Raw genomic sequence first — 6,197 nt, forward strand, 5'->3', positions numbered from 1 at the left:
AGAGTCTGTCTGAGATTCTCTCTCTCTCTCTCCCTCTGCCCATCCCCCTCCTCTCTCTCTCTTTCTCTCAAATAAATACATAAATCTTAAAGAAAGAGAGAGAGAGAGAGAGAGAGAGAGAGAGAGAGAGAGAGAGGAAAGCCCTGTCTCAAAGCCTCATTGTGTGTTTTCCACCCACCCTTGACCCTAACACAGAGCCTAGGGTTCCTTGTGGTCCCTTGGCCCTATTGACATTTGGGGCCAGATAATTCTCTGCTGTGGGGCTGTCTTGTGCATTGTAGGGTGTTTAGTAGCTTCCTGGCCCCTACCTACTAGATGCCAGTGGAGTCTCCAGACAAAGTCAAATGTCCCCCGAGGGGCAAAATTGCTGTCAGTTAAGAGCCAGTACTCTAAAAGGACAGGTGAATAGTTCTTTTTAGGAAATACGGGGAAAGAAGGGAGATCTGTCATTCATTTTTCCAAGAGAGAAAGCAAAAATTGAGGCCAAGGCAAGATGCAGAGTGAGGACTGGTGGGACCCCCCTGCCCCCCCTCCCCGCCATGACTCAAACACTGTTGAAGACTTCTCCTCCCTCCCATGCAAGAGTCACAGGGTTGCCCATTTCTCAGTGTTATGGATTGAACTGTGTTCCTCCCAAAAGATGTTGAAGTCCTAACCCCCACCCAGTACCCATGAATGTGACCTTATTTGAAATAGGGTCTTTGTAGAGATAATCGAGTTTAAGATGAGGTCATATGACTGGTGTCCTTATCAAAGGGGGAAATTTGGACACAGAGGCGCATACAGGGAAGGTGAAGTGACACTATCTACAAGCCAGGGAATTAGTCTAAGGCTCCCAGAAATGAGGAGAGAGGCCTGGAACAGATTCTCCCTCACAGCCCTCAGTAGGAATCAACCTTGCCAACATCCTGATCTTGTACTTCTAGCCCCAGAACCGTAAGACAATAAATTCCTGTTGTGTAAGCTCCCCAGTTTGTGGTACTTTGTCACAGAGGCCCCAAGCTAACGTACTCAGTAAGAAGAAGGACAGCAGGACCAGAGAGCTGGAGGTGTGCAGGGATCGGGCTTGTGACCCCACCACCAGAAGCAGAGACACACAAAGGTGACAGGTGCTGGGGTAGAAGACGCACGTGCTGACAGGACCCAGGCTCACCGCATAGAGACAAACACCAACAATGGGCCCAGACGACAGACAAGTGAAAATACATCATATCTCTAAAATGAAACGCGTTGATTGCACCAATCACTGGAAGTTGTAAAACTACCCTGAAGAATTAACAATGCTAACTACATCCATCATAAATTCGTCTTTAGTTTCTGTTATCATATCACTGTCTCTGGGGACCCCTGGCTTGTCATCATTTGCCCTTTATAATTTATTCATCTTGTTCTTGCCTGCATCCTTTCTACTTATCATTCATCTTTACAGTTGTACATAAAATTGGATGGATACTTCCATAGCACGGTTGTCAGGAGGGAGATGGGCCTCATCAGGGGAGACAGGAAAGCTGGTGCAGGTCCCACTAGAGTCTCTGACGGTGTCAAGGTGGAGGTAGGGTGCACAAAGGGAGAACAAGGGAGGGCATGAAGGAGGGAGGAGGAGAAGGGAGAGCCAGAAGAGGCAAGTGAGAAGGATAAATGAAGAAAGGATGGACAATGAAAGGGGAAAAGAGGAAGAGAAAAATGACCAGAAGGGAGAGAAAAGAGGAGGAAACAGGCGTAAAGAGAAAAGGGAGAAAGAGAAAGAATGGAAGACAAGATGGGACTTGGGCAAAGGAAAAAGGGACAAAGACAGAGGAAGCATCTGAAGCCTGCGGGGAGTGGGGGGCGGGCTAGAAATCCAATTAGGGTTGTTTTGTTTTGTTTTTTAATTTTCGATTTTAACATCTTTCCTGGTATACTCAAAGAAGGTCACACTGAATTTCCATAGAAATGACTGGTCCTCAGTTGCAGGGACCTGCGTCTGGAGGTGTGATAGCGGTGATGCTGCATGTCTGTTGGGCTGAGCCCAGGGCTGGGGGTGGAAGACAGACAGAGAGTAGTGTGTTGGTTTGCTTTGCATTCTCGGGTTGCCAGAGTGAGGGCACAAAAGCCAATCTTTAACTAGTGAATTGGAACTTTAATGTTTACCAAGCAGATACAGCTCCCACTCTCCCCACCCCCTCCTCCCTCTGCCAGCTCCCTCTCCTCCCCTCTTCTCTGTCTGCTCCCTCTTCTGGCTGCTTCCACAGGCCTCCTGCTAACTGAATCTTAGGTCTTCCCCCTTAGCGGCCCTGGTGAGGAGCCCTTTCTGCTGTCAAAGGAGCAAAGTGCTGGCCACTATTGGCCATGTTGCGTGGTTTTCCTAATTGAGTCTCTCCCCAGAGGCCCTACATTTCTAACTTTGGAAGCAGATGGGGTCTTCTGGAAGACAATTGCCTGCAAAGTCCCAAAGGCACGGGGGCTGGGACTAAGCAGCAAGGGCTTATTTTAAGGAACAGAATTCTTCAAAGAGGCCTCCCGTGCACACTCAGGCCCCAGGGAACTCTCCGAGTGGACCTGTCCGGCCCAGCTCATAGCTCCTGACCTGTCATGCATGCCTTGTGTCCCAGCTGATTCTCGGACCAGTGCGCTCATCTCACATACCTGTCTTCCTCCCAACTCTCTATTCCCAGTCTGCCTATATCTTGAACAAAACCCTTGAGCAACTCCTATACCCCACAATCGTCTGGGTCCCCCAAAAGCAACTGGTAGTGCTGAAAAAGAGAGATGGGTATCTTGGTGCTGGTCCTGGCTTGGCCATTTGTTAATTGTGCGACTTTGGACAAATTGCTTAATCTAAGACTGGATCTCTCCATGTGTGGGGGATGATCCTAATAACTTCCTCATAGGGTAGTTGTGAAGATAAAATGAGGTAATGGAGGAAACATGCTTGCTTCGTGCACATCGGATAGTAAGTGCTTAATAAATATTTGTTGTTATTATAGAGCAACTGTCCACCCTACCCATTTTATAATAACCTGCTGTCTTGTAGTGTTGATATTTTTGTGCATGTGTGTGGCTTCTGTTTCTAACTTGATGGAAACCTCCAAGAGGGGTAGGGATGAGTTTTTTTGAACACCGTATCTGCCAAGATTAGCACCGTGCCCAGCACACACTCAGGAAATGCATGTAGATGGATGAGAAACTGTCCCATGTTGACTGTCCCCTACAAATAGGGGAACAAATGTTGGATATAGAAGAGGGTGGGCTGAAGAGGGGCAGGGGGCCAGGAAAGAGAGATCAATAGTGTGAGGAAGACATAGAGATGGAGAGTTTAGAAAAGTTGAATCACTCTGCCTAGATCCTGGCAGAAGATACTGCTCAAAAGGACCCTGATGAGCTTTTGTGGTTTAGCAATCTCATTCTAACCAAGTCATGCCAAACTCAAAAACAATCCATTTGTGACACTGGTCCAAGGATGATTCCATCAGCCATCCCAGGGACTCTGGTTAGGCTGGTACCTGGGGATACTGACCTCTGACTTGTAAAAACAGCCATTGTGGAATGGTTTCTGAGCTTCCACTTACCCCAAGAGAAATGCCATCTCCCTTCTCAGTCCCCAAATGAGGACCCATATGTGGGGCATCTCTAGTTCTGCCTCTGTTGTTTTGTTGTTGTTTTTGGTGATAGTAGTGTGCGTGTGTGCGCATCAACAATGATACTCTTTTCCTTGCTGCCGACAGGCTAGCTCTGGAACTTGCTGGGAAACAGAATGGGTTGCCTGCACTATTTTCTCCCCTCTTTTTCTTTTCAGTGAGAAAGTGGACGGCTGGTTTTAATGGATTGATTTTAATGGATTTTGAAGTCTGGAAAAGTGCCTAAATTGCTGAGGTTACCAGTTTTCTAGGTGCTTTTTTCAATTGCTTTCTCCTTAGTCAGACACAGAGTGCACTCACTGGGGCACCTAATGTGGTCACCCCAAACAAGAAGAGGTCTCTCTCTGCCTCCCCCAACCAAACAGGTGGCCAGGAGCACAGTCTCAGCTAGTGGAAATACCCATTATTTTGTTGGGTGATAGCATTTTGCTTGGTCCTGTCCCTGCATTAGCTAGCTTCACGCTTTCTCCGATCTCAAAGGAGAGAACCAACCAACGATAATAACACCAGTTCTGTTTTCTGGAATCCACTTTAAAGCATAATTTTATTTGGTCATTTTGTTTTTCATTTGTTTCCATGTGAGTTTGTGTGGGGACAATGTGCCCTGGGAAGTTTGAGCTTCAATCTTGTCTTTTCTCTCTGTCCCTCCCCCTGTAGGCTGTGCCTTCCTTGAGAATTGTGATGAGGTCTTTGAGGCCACCAGTCTCCCTGTGAGGCCTTTGAAGAAAGGACAGGCATTCCAGGCACTGCAAGGGGACTCCAGGCTGTGTTTTAGCCCCACCATTGGCTTCTTCTCACCCCTCCCATCTCCCAACATATATTCACGTTTCTTTTTGTCCTTTCTCCCAAACTTGCCCAACTTGTCTTTGTGATTTCAGAAAAATGCCACTGGATCTCCCAGTATGAAGGATTAGCGCAGATTATGGGGAACAGTGTTAATTATCGGTGGAAGGGGGGCTGGCGCGTCGCTCCAATGTGCTCCTGATTTCCCCTGGGCCTTTCTGCCTGGTAATAAGCCTGCTTTAATCTGGCAGGCCCCTTGGTGAAATCAGCACCACGGACAGTGGTATTGATTGCTTCTGAGAAACCATCACAGCTGCTCAACCAAATTACCTTTGATATGTGACCTTTAATGTAATTACTGCAACATCAAAGTATTTCTATAAATTATTAAAGAACTAATACACTCCATCATTTAGCTATTCTATTATATGTAAAATAAACAACCACAAGTTAATGTTAGATCCTGAACAATCCACACTTGCTACTAAAATTCTCCCAGGCCCCAGCCTCTCCCCCTTCAAAATCCTGAGCCTCTCCCTCCCACCTTCTCTTTCTGTTTCCCCATCTAATTCCCAGGTTTTAGCCATCACGAAACTCCCCGGCAATCTCTCTCAGGCTGATGAAGGGCCTCCCAAAACAATGTGGTATTTTCTATTCCATTTGGGTGGCTCTAGAGTATCTATCACAATCTCCCCCAAAACAAAGTACCATAAACATTTTATTAATCAGCACAAACCTTTCTCAGAAGCCTTTGATTATCTTACAATATGGCTTTATGCCTCACACATAACATGGGGCGATGTGGAGCATATTTCTGCCATCTTACAGAGGGCACCCAGAAAGTAATTACTATAATATATGTGCGTGTAGCCGCGCCACTAAAAAACCAACTGGGGAATGGCCACCGTGCCAGAGCGGGGCTCCACACAAAACCTGTGCGGCGCACGATTTCCATACATTTGCATCCGCGGGTATGTTATTAAGATGACTCAGCCCCGTGCTTTGCAATCACAAGTACCAAAATACAATACAAAGGCTGTCTTAATGGAAGGAAGGCCCACCCCTCCCCTAAACGGGTAAAGAGGGATCTCTGATGCAAAGGAAAGCTGCCCCGACCCAGGGTTGCATTTTCTGTCTACCTGGTTAACCTTTCCCGCTGTGGGGCAGAAATGGAAACGTGTGTTTACATACGGGTTTGCTCGGTAGGAATGTAAACATGCATGTGTAAACACCGGTGAGCATACATACCGAATACACGTGCTCCCCTGCAGTGTCCGTTGTATAAGCTTAACCACGGTATATTTGTAAATTCTTTAAATAATGCCCACAAACACTCATATCTTTCCATTTATCTTTAGATACTCGGTGAGCCGTATATCTACCCCCCCCATCTCTCTGAACCCACAGGAGAGACCGCGCAGACCCTTGACCCGAGGAACACTTCTTATTTTATGGTGATGAACTAGCCTCGATAATAGCCATGGCTGATATCACACCCAGTTAGGGGGGCCATAAATAATTCTCTTCTCCCCCGCACAGAAGCTATAAACCAGGGCTGAGGAGCGATAGTTTATCAAAGACGAGGGCTGGCTCCTTAAATAAACCGCGGTGATCTCACTTGCGGCGCCGAGCCTGGGCGAGGAGGCGCCCCCTCCCGCCCCGGCCGCCGCCGCCGCCCCCGCCCCAGGAACAGTCCGTGTCCGACGTCGATCGGCGGGCGATCGGGCAGCCCCGCTACCTGGGGCCCCGTGGGGCCGGCGGAGGCAGTTCCGGGCGCCGGGGACGCAGGGGCACCCT

At 47.9% G+C, this 6,197-nt stretch overlaps 1 protein-coding gene across 22 annotated transcripts in view; it reads right to left on the bottom strand.

Moving 5' to 3' along the window:
- The window catches only part of CELF4 (CUGBP Elav-like family member 4), a 281,790-nt gene that overhangs the window by 199,447 nt on the left and 76,146 nt on the right, over positions 1 to 6,197 (bottom strand). The window lies entirely within an intron of this gene.

Source organism: Ailuropoda melanoleuca, chromosome 14, assembly GCF_002007445.2.
Source record: "Ailuropoda melanoleuca isolate Jingjing chromosome 14, ASM200744v2, whole genome shotgun sequence".
Taxonomy (NCBI): domain Eukaryota; kingdom Metazoa; phylum Chordata; class Mammalia; order Carnivora; family Ursidae; genus Ailuropoda; species Ailuropoda melanoleuca.